Source organism: Nyctibius grandis, chromosome 6, assembly GCF_013368605.1.
Source record: "Nyctibius grandis isolate bNycGra1 chromosome 6, bNycGra1.pri, whole genome shotgun sequence".
NCBI lineage: Eukaryota > Metazoa > Chordata > Aves > Nyctibiiformes > Nyctibiidae > Nyctibius > Nyctibius grandis.
Window position 1 is genome coordinate 60,076,865 of NC_090663.1, and position 22,284 is coordinate 60,099,148.

A 22,284-nucleotide genomic window follows, 5' to 3' on the forward strand; every position below is an offset into this window, starting at 1 on the left:
ATTTATCAGACTTATCAGAGTTCGAACTAAATAAAAGCAAAATACATTCTTCAGCAAGATGCCTCCTAAGCTAGAGCCAGCTGCTTGACTCTTGGCATGCCAAAGCATAGTGCGCCTACTCTGCTGCTCAGGTTTTTTTGCGTATTTCATTTCCATGTTTGAGTGACTACCTAATACATCTTGACTTTAACAAATATGCAAAGAAACGGAAGTGTTTGAAAAGTAGCAGTTAGGCTTTTCCTCACATTTGCGAGCCGTAATTCAGCTTGATCAACATAGCAATCAGATTATGCCAGATATTTGGTTGGAAATTTGTGTTGATTGTTCTAGAGTATATGTTGAATGTTGTGCATAGTGGTATATTAGTGACTATGGGGTACAAGCAGGCAGCTTGTATTTATTTGTATCTGTCTATGTACAAAACAATGTGAATGTTTTGTGTAGGTCTTTGTCAGTGATTAATTAGCAATGTTAGTACTGAAGTATTTTTCAGTCACAGTTTTTGTGTCTTTGTATAATCTCTGTCTCACTAGGTTAGTGAGAACTGATAAAATTCTAAATGTTTCTGTATGCTTACACTAGGAGAGGTCAGATAGCAGGCAAAAATTGGAGCTGACTGTATGGTTTGATTTTACTGGCAGGTAAGGTATTTTAAGATGAGTTGCAAGGACTTAATTTTAAGTGCAGTAAGATCATAAAATATAACTAATTACTGCAGCTCTTGCTTTTCTGTCTGCCTGGAAGAGGGGGAGGTATCTTCAGAATTAAACATTTCCAGAAAATGTACTTCTTACTGAGATTTTTGGATGGAGTAATTAGTAGGAGTAGAAACAACTAGACCTTGTAGTGGTTTCTGTTTCCCTACTAGAAAGCTCAGAAATCTGATAAAAAATGCAAAATAAATTAATAAGGTTCTATTAGCTGTACTTGGTAAAACTTTACTCCATGCCATATGTGTATAGCTGTACTTTGCTAGTCTTCTCTAACCCTTCTGCTCTGTTTTGCTTTCTGACACTTCTTATCTGTAAACATATTTAATTCATAAAGCTTTAAAGAATATTCTTTGGAAAAACTACTGCAGATATTTTTGATGTGGTAAACTTTTTTCTGTATTATCAAGAGACTATACTTTTGATGCTTTTGAGTGTAATTATTTTAACATAGTGCATGTTCTGCTTTTTCTTTCCTTTCTCCTCAGCATATTTTGACATGTTTTTGTACCTTGAGATGAAGATGTTGTTGCCACTTAAATGCACAAAGACTTTTTTAACTTGAGGTTGGAAAGTGTATGGGAATGATCTCTCCATGACTTTCTAGCCTTCTATCAACAGATCCTTAGGCAGCTGCAGTGTTTTCTACACTCTAAATTTCTTTCAGATCTGTAGAGCCCAGTTCCTAGCTATGCTCCCTCTGCTAGGCTGAGTGCCCTAAAATTCCCTCCTCTGTACATGGCAACATTTTCCTCAACATAATTGCGGCTGGTATGCCACTAATAGATCTGGGGACTGTTAGCCACAGGCACGCAAAGATCTCAGCCCTGTGTCTGAGGTATATAAGAAAACAGGCCTGTAAGTCCCAGCAAGGTTTGGATAAGCACATGATTGTGCTAACTGACTTCCCAGTAACACGTAGACTGGATTCACTCTGCTGTAGAACATGGTGCAGGAGAAGCCATGAGAAGGGATGAAGGTCCCTGGAGTTCAGAAGCATCTCAGGGTCATGGAGTCAAGTCATGCCTCTGGGGTCATCTTTACTGACCTAAGCAGCCACTACAGTGACCACACTGCACGTTCATGTGGTTCTGTAGCAGTCTGTAGATTAGAGTTACTAAATGGGGAGCTGGAAAACATAGCAAGGGGAAGACCTAGTGTGTTTGTGTTGTCAAGGCACTTAGCAATTCTGAAGTAAGCTATTCACATTTAATTGTTCTCTTCTTCTGCGCCAAAGTGTGCCCTTAAAATAGTATCTTCAGATGTATGATAATGCTCCATCCGTAACTCCTTATCTTTCTTTCATTTTTTTGTAATTGAAAAGAGGTATACAAATCGTATATGTCATTGCTGAGGCTGGAATTTCTTAATGGAAATCACCACAGAAAAGGAGAATCTTTCTGTCTAGGTGGTTTGTTTAACCAACGGAGATCACACAGCAAATACTTCTGTGCTTCCGGACAAGAACTTATGCTAGTGAGTTATTTATTGTATTATCATAGACACCTGGCCAAAGCAGTTGGCAGCTCAAAGAATGCATAAAAAAATGCAGTACAAAAAGATTACCTCTGGAAAGCCTCTTTCTTCACTATGCAATTTGATAGGCTTTGAGATGAGAACATCAATTGTGGAGCATAAAGGGTATAGTAATGGAAAGGCTTAACTGGTGTTAAGAAAGTGTCAGTAGAGAAATCCCCGTGAAGCATCATGTCCTGAAAAGCAGAGCTTGTCTTTGGATGAATAACTGGGCGTGCTCTATTTCTCCTTTCATACTTATCGATGTAATAAGTCTTCTTTGTTCATTCATTGCTTATGTGCAGACATATTCCAGTGAAAAATGAATTAAGCCAAATTCCTTTTGACTGGAAGTAGCATAACGAAGAGTCACAATTAGCAGTATTTTTGATAATTAGCTTCTACCATGCCAGAGAATTCTATGATTGCATTTGGAAGAGTGCTAGCTAGTAGAATCCTCTTAAATCAAATGCTAGGTACATAGATACTTTTTAGTCCCTTGGGAAATAATAATGAAAATGTTTTAAAGGGGATTTTCTTAATATGCTTCAGTTCAGAAATGATTCAGAAATTACTGTTCCCTGTCCGGGTGGCACATCCACTTGTTGTCTGTCATCAAATAATTTGGGTCTGATTGCAGAAACACTTGTTGGAATCGTAATTCAGTCAGTGGACTACTTATGTTCTTAAGAGTTATGGCTATGCATAAATAATTGCAGGATCAGTACCTAGCATTGTGAGTTCTTTAATACAAAACCAAATAGTTATTTGTCTGGCTCCAGTTTTTTACAGTAAGGCTGTAATCGCTATTTCCTGTGTTTGCATTGGAATGCATATAAGACTCAGAATTTTATATATTTATATATTATGAGTATTTTTATATAGAAAAATAATAAAATTATGTCTTTTCCATTTATACATTAACGATGATAGGAACACTTTTCACTCCCTGATATATTTATTCTTTCCCAGCACTGGTGATGTAGGAGAATACTTATATGACAAAGAGCTGAGGAAATGAGACACTGAAGCTCAGATTCTCATTGTCTTTTAAATGTCTGTCTTCCATTAATTCGATTACCTAAATAATTTTATGTATCTGAATACAGAAGCCTCTGACTGAAGAGGGAGTTGTACCAAGATTCCCTGAGTGCAAAAGGCACACTTTAGTATTTGAATGGCTATTCCTCCAAATAGCTGCAATGATCTTATTTCTGTAACACTATTTAAAGAGTTCATTTCCTAAATAAAATAACCTATTGTGTTGAATGCTGTCATTTCCAAACTTGCACATATATGAATGCAGAATTTTAGAAATCTTAAAGGAAAACTGCGACATGATTTTATATATAGCACTTGTTGTTTCTATTCCTCCCTAAAATGTTTGCTTTATGGCCTTTTTCTATGATAGGGTCACCTGCCTAGTGGATGAAGGGAAGGTGGTGGATGTAGTTTTTTCTGGATTTTAGTAAGGCTTTTGATACTGTCCCTCACAGCATCCTTCTGGACAAGTTGTCCAGCTGTGGAATGAGCAGGTTCACGGTGCACTGGATGAAAAACTGGCTGAAGGGCAGAGCTCAAAGGGTTGTAGTGAATGGGGCTACATCTGGCTGGTGACAGCCATTTTATTTAGAAGTGAAAGGTAATAGCCTTCCTCCAGTACTCCTTCCTTGTTCTCTCTGACCCTGCCATAACATATAGTATCAACTGTATTAGCCCATGAGTTTTAGCAAACTGAAATTGTGCTCCTCATACCATCCTGGTTCTCGAACAAGAGATGGAGAAGACAATAAAAACAGTAACAATATCTAATGAAATAGTCCATTAAGAACAAAGCAGTATCTTCTAGTCTTCTTTCAGAGTTACCTTCAGCTGGTAATTCTGCACTTTTTCTTTCAAGCCTAAACTGAGCCCTAGCTGGAGCCATAGACTAGGGACCCCACTCCATTTACACAGCTGGTAATCTACAGAGGAAAACTTCTCAGCCCCAGTTTCCTTTGGCAGCACTTTTCTAGCAACCCTCTAAACTCAGCTCAGTGCTTTCTCTTTTTCTTAATTTGTAACTCTAACCCTGAGGGGCTGATTGGTAGGCCAGGAGACCCCAGCCACAGGCTTAGTGTTTCTTACAGGAACATTCTTCAAGCAGCCCTTACTTGCACTTGGCAGCCCCTTTGCAGTCTAAAAGTCTGATTATTTCCCTGAACCTAGCCAGGAACCCCACTCCATCTAGATACTTGATATTCTTCAAAGGAGAATAACTTTTGCAGCCCCTAAAAGTTTAGTCTTAGTTAAAAACTTTGTAAGAGGTAGAAAGGAGAGATGCTCACAAATATGCACAGTTAATAAGAGGCTTGCAAATCCCATGATTGCCAAAAATAATTTGATAGTGAAATAAGCTGCAAGAGAAGAAGGAATTGCTGTATGACAGTGACTTATTTTTGAGAATGCACATATATGAGGGTAGATTTCAAATTATTGTGTGTTCTCCATGGATGAGTATATTAGCACTAATCAGCTATGCCTTGAAGCACATTTTGAACTAGATTCCGAAAGAGAAGAGGGAGACTCTTCCTCTGTTGGATGAGTCATTCAGGCATTCAGGACTCTTAAGTGTGTGACAAGGCTGAGGGGAAGGAGATGGGATTCTTTACTGTAATTCAGGCTGATCATATGAAGCTGTCTTTTCTACAGTAAGCTCTTCTGCTTACCTTGCATGGATCCCTGTGTGCATGGGGTGAATGAATTTCAATGTGACAAAGATCACGTTCTGTATGGAATGATTTCTACTTGTCTCGGCTTTCTTTAGTCCTCTGAAGCATTTCATTTTTATGTTTGAAGTTTAGCTTTTAAATATTGCAGTGAATCCTGAGTAAAATTTGAAGTGACTTGCTCTTAGACAGAAAGGAAGTCTGAAGCAGTAGAAGTTTAAAACTGAGACTTGAGTCCCACCTAGCCAGTGGATTAATTTTTCTTTCTCAAGGTCCTGTTAGCTTCTGGGTACCTCACAGCCTGTCTTGGTATAGAGTCCACTAAATTATTGAAAACTGAAGCTAAATGCTTATTAGATAATGATCAGAATCTTCCAAGGGTTTTGGTTTTTCTTTTGCTTTGGTTGGATCTGAATGAAATAATCTGATTTTTATTCACTTCATATGTCTTTGTCTCTTTTAGCCTTTAGGAGATGCAAGTTCTCTGTGAACAGTATACAGAAGCTGGCCAGTAGGCTGCAGGAGATTAAGTAAGCAAAAGAAGAATTAATCTTTTTCCTCCACCGCCCTTTCACCCCTTGACTATTTGTTGGGAAGATAAAGGGATAGACTGGTTCCCACAAGCCCTGCTTCCTTTGAACGAAACCACTTCTATCCCCTGCCTTTGTGCAGTAGGCTGAGTGCCCCTTTTCAGATTCTGTCGCTAAAGATCATGCGTATCATCTTGCAGATAAAGCATCGTGTCTAGCCTTAGAGTGGAAGACTTGCTGGTTCTTCAGCACTTAGTGCTGTCAGCTCTTTATATGTGCCTCACAAATTACTAGGATAAAAACATTCAGTTGAAAACCAGCCATGATATGAAGCAACAATTGAAGACGAATAGTCAGAGTCCAACTGAAAAATATAGGAGAAACTTTTACATCCAAGTTCAGGTAATTAGTTTTTTCTTCACTGGCTAACATGCTGGAAATAATAAACCTGAATTTATTCAAAGGGTTGTCAGTTGGTTGCCAGAGTGGAAAAATACCTGACAGATAGCTCCATTGCAGTGGTCTCAGCCTGCATTTCAGGGAATGGATACTTGGTGTCAATACGTGTAAAGCTGTGTATAGGGAGAAAGCTCAGCCGCATCAGTTTCTGGAGTGCTAACAAGTTTATGTTCTTCAAAGACTTCCCAAATTGTTATGAGAAATGATTCAGAAGCATGGTGGCCTGCTGCTACACACTAACTATATAGCAGTGTTGTAAATGCTGATGGGTATGTTGTGTGACTTCATTTGAGTGAAGAAGGTATATTTTTTTCTGTCTATAGTTTATGCTTCATGGACAGGCCAACAGAAGAAGTAGTTAGCAATTTAACCCCATGAACTAGTAATTAAAGGTAAAGAACAAATCTTCTGCATTGCAGAATATTATTTCATGGGAAATGTTGGAAGACAATTTACTAACTCCAGTCCCACCCTATGTTAATAAACTTACTCACTACAGATTTTGTTTTTGCAGTGTAAACTAATTTCCTCTGTGGAAGTGTAGCAATAAATATTGACTGAATTAAATTATGGACACAGACTTGTAGTGAAAAGGAACTTTTAGCCAGAAGCTATGAGATCGGTGAACTAAACTGATGATTGAAACAATCGTTCTGTCAAGGATAGGTTCTAGCAGCTTGGCCTACGTTTATTTCCGCATGTTGACTATCAGTAAATATCTCAATGGAAGTAATGTTCTAATGAAATGCAGTGAAGCAATATCTGTTATATTTTGTTATAATCTTTTAACAGTGACATTGATTGTGTTTGGGCTAATTGCAAATTACTTAGTGGAGAAGGTATTATCTTTTGTGAATTTTGTTCTAACAGAAAAGTCAGAACACAGGTTTTACATATAAAATCAAAGTGAACATTACTCTGGAAAGAAACGGGACAAAAGACTCCAGTGCAACTTACGTTCCGTGTGAACTTTAGTTTGAAGACTCAAAAAGCATCATATTGCAATTAGACCCGGTGTTTAAGGGCTGGAATTCTTCCTTTTTTTGGGGAATGGAGAAGCTACTTGAAAGTAGTAGTGTAATAGGTAGCCTTGAAGCACTAGTGTAATAGGATACCAATGCCCATTCAAAAGAAAGAGCAGAAATTCATTAATACAGGAATAGGATAATAGTATACGAAAGGAATCTTCACTTAGCTGCCTAGAAAAGTCAAAAGCATGATGTATGTTAGGTTTCATGGTTTGTGGTGGCAGCTGAGGTTTGCTTTTTTGGCTTTTCCTTCTCTTTGAACTCTGCTGACCATGTTTCTGTGAGTGATGAGCTAATTAACCATTTCAACTAGTTGTACTTGCATACAGTGCAAAATTCAGTTCTGATAAATTTCTAGAGAACTCATTTTTATAGTAAGTCCTAATCATGACCATCATCCCCTAAAGACATCTTTGAAATACCATATTGGTAATTGACACTGGAAAATAAGCAGCAGTCTCAGGACTGAGAGTAATTTTTATTTTTTACTGAGGAGTAATTTTTATTTCTGTAGTGTTTATAAATGAGAGTAGCATTACCAGTACTGATAATAGGGTGAAAATTTACTGGAATGGGAGAGTAAAGTAAGATAACAGATGGAATGGCAAAATGGAAATAATAATCCAGATAGAAGATTGATGGAATACAGTGGTGAAAACTGAGCCTGGTTTTGTGGAATGCCTGAGGATTCAGGAATTCAATTAGTAGTACCACAGTAATTAAAACTTTGGGCAAACTATAAAGTTCTACCACTCAAAAGGTCCAGCTGGGTAATGAGGCAACTAAAATCCTGGCAAATATGATCATACAGTGACCCTTGCTGTCACGTGCAAAGTTGGCAAAGTAATGGTTTTCACAGGTGAAGCCCTTTATGAGAGCCAGCGCAAGAGGAATTTCTTTCAGCTGTGTAATGAGCGTTTGCAAAATTTATCAGATGAATGTATGTATGAAAACTGAAACAAAAAAATACTATTTTAATCGAGACCTGTTCCTACTATAACTTTAGGTTTTTAAACCTTGTGAATCTGTCACCTAACTTTTTCTCAAATGCACTACATGTAACCTATAAAGAATTACATATCCAAAAGTTAGACAAACTGTAACTAGCCACGTAAGGAAACCCTCGCAAACTGAAGTTGTGTGATGTTCGCTACATGGCTGTATATAGGAAACTGTTCAGTCTCAACAGCAACAAAGTATGGTTGAAGTTACATTGTATTGAGCTGCTATTTAAATGGCTAAGATTCAGTAGTCAAACTTTAGATCAACACAGAGGTAACACACAGATTTGTCATTTTGATTTGGAGTTGAAATCTGGTTTTCTGCCTCTTGCATATGTAGATTAATTCCTGTTTTTTTATTCCATTTCTGCTTATCTTCTTTGGCTAAAACAGTTTTGTGCCATGTGTGATACACATTTTAAATGATTTTGTTTATTATCTCTTAATAGACTTTTTCCTCATATACGCATAGTAATGTGAAACGGTCATGAACTTATTAATGAACAGATAAGTTAGATGACGATTTGTTTGTTGGAAAAAAAATTTGATAAATTGATAATTCATAGAAGTCTAATCTGTTCTCACAGAAGAGAATTAGATGTAATAACATTAATTTTTCAGCCCTTCTGTGTCATTCTGGAACTTCAGAGATAACAGGTCAGCAATAAGTCACTTTGTTATTGCTGTAATGTAAAGCTGACAGTTTGAGGTAGGACACTTATAAAAAGAGAGGTGATTTAAAAGAATATAAAATTAAAATGAGAGAAATGCTGAAATTTCTCACACCTAAGCATTCTGTAGTAGGAATTTTGCCTGTGTTCTGAATACAGGCTTAGCCTTGATCTAGTTCCAAACCATTATTAGTGTTTGCTTTAAAGTGGAAAAAAACAAATCCTTAAATAAGTGCAGCAGCATGGCACCAAGTATGAGCACATTGATTCTAACAAGCTATTTCTCTCTGCTGGTTTGTCTTTCTGTATCTATTTGTCCATTCTTCCTTCTTTGTTCATGAAGAAAAAGCTTCAGCACATATATTCTCCCAGCATTAAAACTTGAAAGAATGCACTTCTGATTATTACCCTTGAACTATTTTGAAGAAAGTGAGCGAAATGTACATGTTTTTATCTAACTTTAATTTTGGTTTGGTTTTGGGGTTAGAAGACCCTGAACTGTGATCCACTGCTCACTCCTTTATTTTTTTTTTTTGTTGTTAAGATTTTTGGGAATGCTTAAATAACTTTTTTCTTTAAGCTTTCTTGAGACAGCAGAAACAAACTTCCTTTCCTTTTCATGGTTGTTGACACTGTGGGCATAAATTATTTCCTTTGAGGCAGCCTGAGTGACATTGTGTCTAGGAGAAATTTCATGCATGTCTATCAAGGTGCTTTTCTGTTTTGAAGGCTGAAGGGAGGGTTGAAAGCTTGGCCATATATTTAAAATGGCATAATTCTATTGTGCATTAATAACAACTGACTATTCCAACTCAAGATGTAACAGAGTGCTTGAATACAAATTTTTCTGGAGAGAGAAGAAAAGACAAAATGATTATTGCTAAATGAAGTATTACATCTTATGGCACATAAGTGGATATCTTGTGATGAGTATAGTCTTTATTTAAACAACTGTATGATCCTTGTGATTATGCGTAAATTTTCAAAATGTGAGTCACTGATGTAACATGCTCTGTCGGAATCTGTAAACCATTGAATAATAGCTCCATGATCGCAGGTACTGACTTATAGCCTCAATGACATGTCAGACTTTAGTATTAGTATGACTGTTTAATTGCTGCTAACTCATAGGAAAGTAGAGGATTGATCATACTGCAGATTTACAAAATACCTAAGGAGTGTTTTCTTACAGCACTCCAGATGAAGCCAAGGGGAATAACATTTCTTATTTCCACCTTTCATGATGAAGAGCGAGCTCAAGCTAAAGTGTTTAAGTGAGAGATACTTATGAATGCTCCACTGTTCTTGAGAGCTCATAACAGATGCACAATTGTAAGTCTTAGTTTGTCAACTCAGGTGGTGAGATCTGGCATCATCTTCTTTTTATCGACCCTTGTCTGAAATACATGTGAAGGGATGGACCTTTGGTTTGTTACCTAGTCTACAAAGAGCAGGTGCTGGAACACAGAAGCTGATGATTGTTCTGTTGTTTGCAGCCCTGTTAGTCAAATCTGTAGAAGCCAAGAGGCTTGTCATTAATACTGGAATTTTAATGCCTGTTTAAAACAAAGTTTTGTGTCTTAAGGACTACTTATTGGTATATGTCTAACCCCACCCCCCAAAATTCACTGTGAGCTATTGTTTATTCTTCTAGCATTGTCATTGGATAAGGACAGATCTTGGGCTCATGGAAACTACAGTGGCTTAGCTGAAATCCACAGCAGCACCAACTTTTACCTTGCATACCAGCTTTCCCTACAAAGCTGAATAATAATGAATAAGGTTATGTCATGTGATTTATTGTTGCTGCCTAATTGGGCAACAGGAGTGTTCTTAGTAGTATAGCCAGGAATACTTCCCACAGACAATAAATTTAATCTGTGAAAATAATTAATCTAACCGCCCCTGTTAATTCAAGGAAAGGTTAGTAGATAAACTGTTTCTATAACTAGAGGTTTGAATTAGTGCCTATATGTGGATCCAAACAGAAGGCATGAGGTCTACACACTTTTTAAATTAATACAGATCCTGCTCATATCTCAAAGGCATTGAGTAGGATTTTATTCAAAAGTAGGTTAATAGAAAAGCTTCAAAATTAAAGTTCAACTAGTATGCTGAAAGACAACACAAAGCCTAAAATCTCCTGAAAGACTTAATCTAAAAATAAGTCTAAATTTGCTAGATTTAAAAAAAAGTATATTGACTTTTCAAAGACTACTGATATGACTGAAGGAAAACAGTCTTTACAAAGAGAAGGCAGAGAGGAAGACAGTTAAGTTCAAAGTCACTCATCTCAGTTCCTTCCAAATATGGCCTTTCAGGCTTAAAACAAATCCATGTCTGGTAAATATCCTCTCCACGTCACTCGGTACAATCGTCAAAAAATAAATTCTATTAATGGTAGTTTCCACACCAAAGAGAGCTGCTTCTGAGCTGTTTCTTACAACTTCTACAGGGACTCTAAAATGAAGTCCTCTTTCAGGTGTATATTTGGGTAAGAGAATGGGGGTGGAGGAGTGGAACACAAGACACTTATCCAGAGTCCTGGATGACCAAGGAGTGAGTGGTTAGATTCCTCCCTCTGACAGCAACACCAGGCTTAATGTAGCCTAGCACACTCTGCAATCTCACATGCCTGCCAAGCGGGGTGGGAATCTGTAGCACTACAAAATAGCCCATTGATCTAACTGTGGTCCTGTTGCCATTAACAGGATTTTGAATGGATCCTAGAAGGCCACCGTTTAGGCAGTTCTATGTCCTTTACTGAGTACTTGCCTGTATTCCTTTTTTCATTTTTCTCCTTCTTTTTCTTGCAGTAGTACGTACGTGGTACTGGCTCTAATCCCTATGTCAGCTTTTTTTTTTTTATTTTTGGGTTACTTCACCAGCATAGAAGAGAATGTGGTTTACCCATTGAAATCTACACTAGTAACACAATAACTTCCCAGCAGACTCTTCTCATGAAAGTCAGCAAGGCTTTCTGCGTGAGAAATTGTTGTGAGTTCACTTTTCATTTTCAGCCTTTTTCCTATTGGCTTTGCATCTGTAAATAGCAACTGATCAAGGGTCAGAACCAGTCTTGCCTGTATCTTGACAAGTTCTGTTAGAAAATGCAAATTAAAAATTCAAGCCAAATATAGTAATTGACCTTATGAAATCAGTTACAAATGTTTTCTGCTTTTTTTTTCATTTGGATCTGAAAGTAGAACTCAGTTCTAGTTCATATTAATTTGGGAGATCTCGAAGTTTATTCTGTCTTTTAGAATGCAAAATCGATCTGGGAATGAAAGAAGATTTATCTTTTTCAAATGTGTAATGGTTTCTGTCCACTCAAGCCTAAAACATAGGTAAAATAACTTTAGCCAGGCAATCTGACTACTCCAGAAGCAAACAGGCATACACACAAAATCGTCCACAAAATTCAAGCCTTAAAATTAGTATGGATAATGTATTGACTTATTAGTGTAAACTCCCCCACCAAACAGCAGCACCACCAACACTCCCCACTCCCCCAAACAAAAAAAAAAATCCCCAAACTAATTAATTATTGTTGACATGAAAGTTTGAATTTGACTTGCTATCCTCTATAATAATTGCTAGTACTTATGACAAGGTTTTTTTTGTGAATTTGTCATGAAAAAATGAGTCAACACAGAACAAAATTTTCTATTCATCACTCGGTATTGACAACATGCCAGTCATGCAACAGAAATAATTCTGAGAATGATTATTTAAAACCTCTATTGCCAGAGTGAACAGAAAGCATCTTTAGCAGGTGGAATGAGCTAATTTTATCTGGAGGTAGTTCAGGGTATAACACAAAGACTACCTCTATAAGAACTTGTCACCTCTTATACCTGTGTACTGTATAAACCTTAAGGGTGGCCACACAGGATAATGATCATATCAGAAATATGTGTGGTCACATAAACTAATAACTGGAATGGTCTCAGTTGAAACCACTGAAGAAATTCTTTTGAGAATTTACATCAATATATGTCAGGAATAGTTTCAAATTGGTATATAAGCTAGTAAAAGACAAATGTACTGCCGAATATTTAATTTCATGTAATAGATAGCTTAAGTCTATTTTCTAATTACGTCCCTGATATTGTTTCTAGAAATAATCTAATGACTTTTTCCCTCAGAGTCAAATTTACTGAAAACTGACCAATGCTGCAGTGGTGAGCAGGCTTTCTGCTTCGGGTGAGTTCTAGAGATTTTTGCATGTTAGTGTGCTGAAGGGTAAGAAAAGAGATGATTTGTTTTGTTAATGGAAGAAATTCTTTATCTACAGCCTGCCTTTTAATATGCGTAGTTTTTTAAGGCTAAAACTCCGTTCTTCAAAATACCATACAGTATAAATTTAAAAGATTGCTTCTGTTATTGGGAAGGATACTTCACTCACTGCAGGAAATGCTGTGTGAAATTCCATGAGGTTTGCTATTCAATAAACATATTTAGAAATCCATGGGAATTCTCTCTCCTTAGAAGTTCTGCAAAGAGGCACTCAGGACAGTGGAATAAACAGTTAACAAATATTGCCAGAATCTTGCAAATAGATTAAAACCCATGGAAATTCTCACAGTAGAGTTCACCTCAATACTTTTTCACCCTGCAGCCAGGAGCAGCTCTGCAGAAGTTATATTAAACTGGTGTAAGAGGTAAGAGGGAAAATTAAACTGCTGCTTTCCTCAGAGCTTCTTCAGTGAACAGAGCTGGAGTATCAGGTTGAATCTCCATAATTGAAACATGCTTTGTAAAGCTGTGCCCTTTTACGTGATCTGTTTTGTTATATTGTTTTAACCTCTTTTCTGGATATGATTTTATTATACAACAAATTTTACTTTTTGAATTAAAGCAGCAACGATGACATAACATGCCTGCCGCAGATGGAAATATTACGTAAAAAGGAATCTGTGTTGTTAATGCAAAAATGCAGTAGAAATATTCTGTATTCTTGCTTTGAGTGCTGCTCCCACGGCTCTACGCTCTTGGCATTTTTAGAGTGACATTGAAAATCAAACATTATGTGAAAAGTGCTTTGCTTACCAGGTATATGCAGAGATTTTTCTACAGAAAAGTTGGTTAATGAGTATTTGAATCTCTGTAGAAAGCAGGGTGAAGGCCTTTGAAAATATGAACAAAATAAATGTCTGACTCATACCTGGTCCTTACATTCACATCATTTGTTTTCAGAATACTTTGGAAACTCTAAATTTGGACTTCTGGTATTTTCCTTCAGGAGGGAAATAGAGGTGGGGACCATCTTCCATAACAGTGGAGGATGAAATGTGCTATGTCTTCTGATAGCTGTGAAACATGTTGAGTATCTTGGGTAGAGGGAGCAATGGTTTTAGTGCATAATAGTATGGTGCATTCTCTCCGGGATCCCTCCTGAGTTACTGCTTTGCTTATGTCCACCTTCCTTCCCTAATGCCAAGGTGGTTTTATATTGCAGAGTTGAACTCAATGTGAATAGAAGAACTTCAAATATGGGAAATTAACACGTGTGACTTTTCAAATATGGTGTTTATGAAAAAGATTGAGCAAGTAAGAAAGTGGAAATATAGAAGAACTTCATAAAGCTAAAAGGCAGGCTACAGATTTTGGATAGTGTAATAACAACAGTTTTATAGTTGTTGGATAAGTAATTTTTTCTGAACAGCCTTTGAACACAAATATGTCAATTTAGCCTTTAGACACTAATTCATCCAAGCTAGAAATTATATTTTTGAATAATAAAACTTGACAATAGGTGACTCATAAGGATTAAAGCTAAGATTTTTAAATTATAAAATTTAAAACGGTAGACTGGAGATTACAACTGAATTGTTCATAGACAACTGTGCTGAATGTTTTTCAAAGGCAATTTCCACAGGAAAAATTAAGGATGTTCAAACAAAGTAATTCAAATCTTATTAGAATTAATCAGAAAGAATACAGAATGATAGTGTCTTAATTAAAGTAACTCAGTTACCAACTGATCTAATTTAGGGTGAATCTAAAAAACTCCCCTGAGAAGGACAGGAGCTCATATTCCAGAAGACAGAGTGGTTTTCTGTCTTTGTTTAGCAATGACATGCTTAAGTGAAGTTTTCCTTGCCCTTTTTCATGCTAACATAAAACTGTATCTGCACAGAACTGGCTTCCAGGGAGAAGAGAGTGAGGTGATAGTCTCTTTTGAAAGCATCTATTGATTGTAGACTATATTATTTAATTTTGTGGGGAATAGTAAGACAAAATCCTTTTAATCTCTTAATTAGAATCAATAGAATAGGAATAATAATAGTCCAATTTCGTTTTAATGTCTTCATGGTCCAAATGGTGACTGGTACAAGGATAAGTCTTGTACAATCAAATTGGGATACACCAGAAAGCAAAAGAAGTCAGTGCTTGCACCTTGAGTGTAAGATAATGTTAAGACAAGACAGAATTTCCACAGGACTTCACTGGAGTAGAGACTGACCAGCAAAAGGTAGTGTGTCACTGTAGAGCCAGTGTCATTTAGTGACTGCCTCAAGCTTTTCATGGTTAAAAAAGAAAAACAACTCAGTCTTTGAAACCCAAAACTTTTCAGCTCTCTGCCAGTTAAAGACTGGCATTCTGTACTGGTTTTGGCTGGGATAGAGTTAGCTTTCTTTGTAGCAGCTAGCATGGGGCTGTGTTTTGGATCTGTGCTGAAAGCTGTGTTGATAACACAGGGATATTTTAGTTATTGCTGAGCAGTGCTTACACAGAGTCAAGGCCTTTCCTGCTTCTCACACTGCCCTGACAGCGAGTAGGCTGGGGGTGCACAAGAAGCTGGGAGGGGACACAGCTGGGATGGCTGAGCCCAGTTGACCAAAGGGATATTCCACACCATATGACATTGTGCTCAGCAATAAAAGCTGGTGGAAGAAAAAGGAAGGGGGCAGACGTTCAGAGTGATGGCATTTGTCTTCCCAAGAAACGGTTACACTGTGGTGGAGCCCTGCTTTCCTGGAGATGGTTGAACACCCGCCTGCCCATGGGAAGCAGTGAATGAATTCCTTGTTTTGCTTTGCTTGTGTGCGTGGCTTTTGCTTTACCTATTAAACTGTCTTTATCTCAGTCCATGAGTTTTCTCACTTTTACCCTTCTGATTCTCTCCCCCATCCCACTGTGGAGGAGTGAGTGAGCAGCTGTGTGGGGCTTAGCTGCCTACCAGGGTTAAACCACAACACTCTCCCAGCATCAAACTTCATTCTTGAGGGAAGTTTATTTAATTCGAAACAGATATGCATTTTCAATGACAGGTTGTAACAACCTGCAAAATCTAGTAGTATGAATGGATGTAAATTGGATATAAATTATGGGAATAATGTAATGTGATGTACTAACACAAACAAAACGACCAACTCATGTCATTAGAGTCTAACTGACTAGAGAGAGTAGCTTGTTTGGGGCTTTTCCAAGTCCTCTGTGTTTTGTTAATTCAAAGATGGTGCATACTAAGTCATCATAGATTAGTTGAGTTCACATTCTTCTAGGATTAAATGTTTGGTTAATTAATCAAATTGCAACTATCTGAAGAATTTTATTTCTGAACCCAGTATCAGTATTAAGATGACTCTTTATCTCTTACATCTGCATGTACAAATAAATTTTTGAAACTATTTGATAATCTTTTATTCTTAAAGACGGCCCTTGCCACTCTTCTTTACTCCACTTCTATACATGTGGATTCAGTCTTCTGTTACCTTGAGATGGACAAAACGAAAAGTCACTGAGAGAATTTGTGTAAAGATGCTGATGAGAAAGGCTAGGATAACCCTTGCATCGTGCTCTGCGAAATCTCAAAACGGAGTACTTTTAACTTGTAAATTTCAAAGAATATACAGTCTTAGTGAGATATTTAAATTATAAACATAATTACTGAGATTATCACACAAAAGAGAAAAAGAAGAGAAAATGCTAAATATATTTTTCAGAAAATATTATTCTAATCTGAACGCTGCCAGGTTATGAAACTGTCTTTCCATGTTTCCAAAAGGCTAAGTTGCATGAAAAGAAAACAATTTAAAGCAATTATCTCCTGGAAGCTAACTACGGTATAGTTGTTTCTCAATAGTAATGGTTTCACCCCATCTACTGGCAGTAATGTTCTCACAAATACATGTGAAATGGATGTTGTTAAGCATAGCCGTAATGTTTGGGAATGCAGGGGAAGCTGTTGGAGAGATGCAGTCTTAATGTGTACAGAGGCACTTAATAGGATATACAAGTACTCTTACTTTGTGGCCATAAGATAATTGCTGATAAGATAATTACAGCAGGTTTTTTTGATTAAAAATTGATAATGTGTGTGGAAGAGGATGGACATTATATTGGTTTGGTTATATGTAAGTGGAAATTTGCTGGAGATTTAGTGCACTACAAATAAGAGGTTGCACTATGTTTGTGTTATTGTAGCAAACATCTTGCAACCTTTAGACATATGCATTTGTGGCCAGATTGCACACTCGCAGCATGCTGAAAAAGGTGTGTCTACAGAGCTGCTGCTTTGTTATTTCTGAGGGTGATGCAACAACGTTTTTATAGTAAAAAGATGTGATTGTGTTAATTGAAGGTGGTCTCTATTTTGATAAGGTTGAAGAATCATTTTGTAACAGTGGGGACTTAGAAGGTTTAGGATATCACCTGGCTGTGGAGGTGGATGTATTTCCAACTGAACAGTGACAAAGATGAGCCTCCTGCCAGGGACTGCTTTTGAGGGAAGCAAGTAGTTCTTGCAACAGAGTATTTTTAGACAGTATGCTACTTTTCAAGTATTATACACTGATGAATAGGAGTGACATCTCTGGAATATTTTCATGGTTTAGAAGTGTAAATGGAGTGAGGACCTAATGGAGATCAGACATTCACCTTGGTAACTGTTTTATCACACACTTATTAAAAGGTTTTGAGGGGACAAGAGCAGAAGCTGAATCCCAATCTTAATTTCCTGTGATTTGTTAATACCTGTGTAAGAATACCACTGTGATGCTACACATTTCCCAGATGTAGGGCATGTCTGTCCTAAACCTGCCTTATTTACTTTATGTTAAGTTTGTGGTTCTCTTGATCTTCAGCATCCTGTAAGTGCTATGACAAGTCTGAGATTTGTTTGTCATCAGTTCAGTCTTTCACTGTAGATGAATCAACACTAAGGTAATTTCAAAGCTCATACAAGCCTGTAGCTGTGACAGCTATGAAATTCCAAATAAACACTTTTTAAAATACTTCTGTCTTCAGTTTCCACTAAAATCAATCAGCATTGAGAATGCTCTGCTCCTTACGGAGATACTGTGAGAGCAGCAAGCACATTATCAGAAAACTTCCTGCATGGATTATATGCATGACTAGTTTAGTATCTGCTATTTTCAGATAGGCAGGAGTGAATTTTGTGAAATTTCAAAAGCTAGAATGAAGGTATTGGCTAATGAGAAATAACAATAACATTGCCCTTATGGTTCTATTTTGCATTTTGTTCTAATAAATGCCTTGTTGGAGTAAGGGAGGCAGACGAGCTTGTAAGGGAGAAGGTAGGGGTTACCGTGCATCTTTCAGGTCTGTTTTACTCTGCAAGGTAATATCTCTGGAAGAAGAGGAGAGGAGGTGCCAGCAGAAGGTATTTAATGACAGGCTCAAACTTTAGAGCTGAACATCACCCGCTGTTTAACAGTGGGATAAATGTATTTATAGTTTTGCAGATTTGAAGAGAGTGCCTTTACTAATAGTTTTGTCCCAGTCGAATAGTTTCAGGTGGGGGAATAACTATGCAGAGCCATGTGAGTTTGTTGTTCTCTGTCTCAGAAATAAATCAAACTTTATACTAAATTTTGGATGTATGAGTACATTTGATCTTTTCCAGTTAGAGGCAGATTTAATTCTTTTGTATAGTTCCAAAGGGAAGATAAACCTCAGAGAAAGATCTGTTGAAATTCTTTACACCTGATTGCTCATCTTCTGTGATTCTGAGGGTAACTCTTTCTTCAGAAGTGGTTATTATTATTTTTTTTGTACTCTGAATGAGATGGGAAGCTGACCAAATCTAGAGGATGTAGTTCCTGCTTCAGTAAGTTGGATGAACTCATTTTAGTTGTGACACGAGTAAGGATAACGGAAGTATGGATGTGTGAAAGGCAAAACTAGTTTCGTTTAGTACTTTTAATAATCTTACAATAAATGGAGAAGGGAGTATGAATTTATTTTCTTATTTCTCAATTCAAAGTGCCTTGCATTGCATATTCCTTCACCAAACATCTGTGAGTGGGAGGCAGTATATAGATGCCCTGTTACAGAATTTTCCTCTGAGGAGAATTAGGGCTCAGGCAGACAGCATAACCTCCCTGTTCTTCCCTTTGGTCTAGCTTTTACCTATTTTTATCACCACACACAGTTGTAAAACAGGTGTCAGAAGACGGTCTCTTAGATTGGAAATTGTGAATTTTCATTTGCTAAGCCAAGGGAAAAACCTGGACTTCCTCTTTTAATGTTGAGTTCCTCTAAACATGTAATGGGATAGGATCTTTCCATCCAAGCCATATTGAAGAAATCTGTGGTGTGATGCCATTCTGGAAATGCAGTTGCTTCCTTAGCCATTCTCCATGCAGAAAAATGGCCTCTGGAGAGTTCCTTCTCTCTCTGAGAGATCGATCTGGTAACAGTGTTCTGATACTGTAACATGTACTGAATGAATGCCATGACTGATGTTCCTAAGCACTAGAATATACGGAGAAATTTATTTTTTTTTTTTTTTAAATCAGGTCACAATATTCAGGTAGGAAATTAAAAAATTGCATAAAAACACCATTATTTTCTTTCTAAAAGGAAATTAGCTTTCATTAATATTGTGACATTTGATTTTACTGTAACTGACACCTGTTGTAACTCTTATCATAAATTTGTTACATGAGCCAAAAGTCAGATGATGTTACAGCCAAATATGCTGTACTTATCAAAATTACATGGAAAATATCTGTATATGACTTGTTTTGGCATTTTAATATTAAAAATTAAGTAGAGATCAGTACAATGTAACAAAGTGTTTCATGTTAGAAGAATTACATTGTGAGGGATAGAATTCATCCCTGATTTCTGAAAACTAGCACTTAACACTTATCTAGTGGACTGGGAAGCTCATTACTTGTTATATGCACTGTGAAGAGTTTTCAGTGTACTCTTTTTTTAACCCATTTTTCAGGAAAAGATCTTATGGCTTATGTGCCTGAATCCTTGGCATTATTTAATCTAAACTGTGAAATATTTTGAAGGACTATGCCTGTGGCCACTCTAAAATCTACTTTTTCCTTGAATAGATATCTGTCTTAGATACCCTTTTCATTGCAACTTCAGCACAACCTTTCTTGTATGTAGAAATACAAATCCTCTCTGGCTTTCCATCATAAAGTTGACTGTCAAGCTACAAATATCTTTACAATCCTCTCTGGCTGTACTTTGTTTGTCACCCTCCATTCTAGATTTCATGAACACTTCAAACAAGACCATGTAAAACTGCAGTAAGATCTCCATGCACAGTGCTGGATTTATCGTAATTGGATGCAAAGTTACGCAGTCCGAAGTTTTAAAGGACTGTTCAGTATTCCTTTTTCAGGAGTATTATAACACAATTCTGCCTGAAAGTGCCTGGATTTATCACCAGTCTATCTGTAAGCTACTTGAGCGATTTTTAGTTGCATAACTTATGCAAAGGTCAGATGATAGATAATTTTGTGGAGGCAGGAGAAATTTAAGGTAATACTGGTCACTGCTTTCAAGAAGTAGACTTCCATTCAGCAGAGATTGCTTATGTCTACATTAGCAAGAGAATCTGTAGAGACACATTACTGGTGCTGAGGACCTGACATTCATGCTTTCCTTTTAAGGAGTGGGGGGCTACTTTGGAGTAGGTTTAATCTAATCCTGTTGATGGAATGTCTGCTAGTCTTTGGAGCGTGTGTTGGGTTAATCTCCTCTGGAAGATAAAACTAAGACCATTTGGAGGTGTAATCCAAAGCGTTGGCTGGTAGGAGTGGAACGACTAAAGATTTCCCTCAAAAGCACGTTCCCAATTCAAGTAAAAATGCTTCTGTAGCATATACCTGTGCATCAATTCAAGCACCTATGAGTAAAAGCTTGCAACAGTAGTGTAAGATGCAAGTGTTCTGGGTATTGTGGTGTTAGAGAAGAGTAAAGGAGAGCAGGGGACCTAACAGCAGCTCCTTAGCAGCAAGACTTTTCAGTCCCTAAATAGGAATAATTACCATTCCTAACATCAAGTCTGTATTAATGGCCTTCAATGAAGGTATCAAATCTCAGTTGTCTCTGGTGGAAAACTGTCCTGGTTTCGGCTGGGATAGAGCTAATTTTCTTCTTAGTATCTAGAATAGCACCATGTTTTGGTTTTAGTGTGTGATTTGGTATAAGAAGAACGCTGATAATACACTGATGTTTTTAGTTCTTGCTAAAAAATCAAGGGCTCTTTAACTTCCCATGCTTTGCTAGTGTGCAGATACACAAGAAGCTGGGAGGGAGCACAGCCAGAGCAATGGATCCCAATTGGCCAATGCAGTATTCCGTATCGTGCAGTGTCAAGCTCAGTATGTAGATGAGGGTTGGCCAGGAAGCTCACACTCTCTTCTGGATTGTGGTTTCAGGATTTTCTCTCCTCCGGGATCTCTAGCCAGAGACGGGCTGGATGTTGGTCAGCAGGTCGTGAGCAGTTGCACTGCGCATCACTTGTTTGTATACTCTATTATTATTATATTATATTTCAATTATGAAATTGTTTTTATTTCAACCCATGAGTCTCTTTACCTTTACCTTTCCGATTCTCTCCTCCACTCCCTGAGGGTGTGAGGAAGAGTGAGCAAGTGGCTCTGTGGTATTTAGCGGCCTGCTGGGTTAAAACCACAACAAAAACAAAGAAGGTACATCAAACAGAAGGAAAAGTATTGCTTTATAATTCAAACAAGAAATGAATGAGAAAGGGGCTTCATGAACAAACTCTGGTCTTTACTAGAGCTATTGGGATGAATAAAGTAGAAGTGAAATTCATTAGGTTTTCTCTTCAAAAAACTGCTAGAACATCTTGTACAATGGAATGCTTTTTATCTTCACATTTAAAATACATTGCAGGGATCACCCACAGAGTACTCTAGCATTTTTTCATTGTAGGAGAATCTACTTTAAATTATTTTACTATATGCTAAGTAGATGCACAGGGCAGATAAATATCTAGATGGATCATCTGACAGATGGCAAGTTTTTATTTCATAACTTGTTCATGTGTCTTAGTACTTAGATTATCCTAGCAGAGTATAATTTATATATTTTAAAGTTGTATTAAAGTCATGTTATTAATTATGATATAAATGATAATGATAGATTAAAAAAAAAGCCTATATGCTGACTCAGTGGTTTTAAAATGTTTTAATGGAATTCACTTAGAATTCAAACACTTTGAAGCAAGATGATACCAGTCATTTAAAACAAGAAGTAAAACAACAAATTTGTGAAAGTCATTCTGATCAGAAAGTCCATTCAATAGTATTCCTCTCAGAGTTTATCTTAAATCTGCTGTGCCCAATTAAAAAAAAAAAGCACACAACAAAACAAACAGATGTGTCAAGTTCCATGCTGTGAGAGAAATCGATGCTA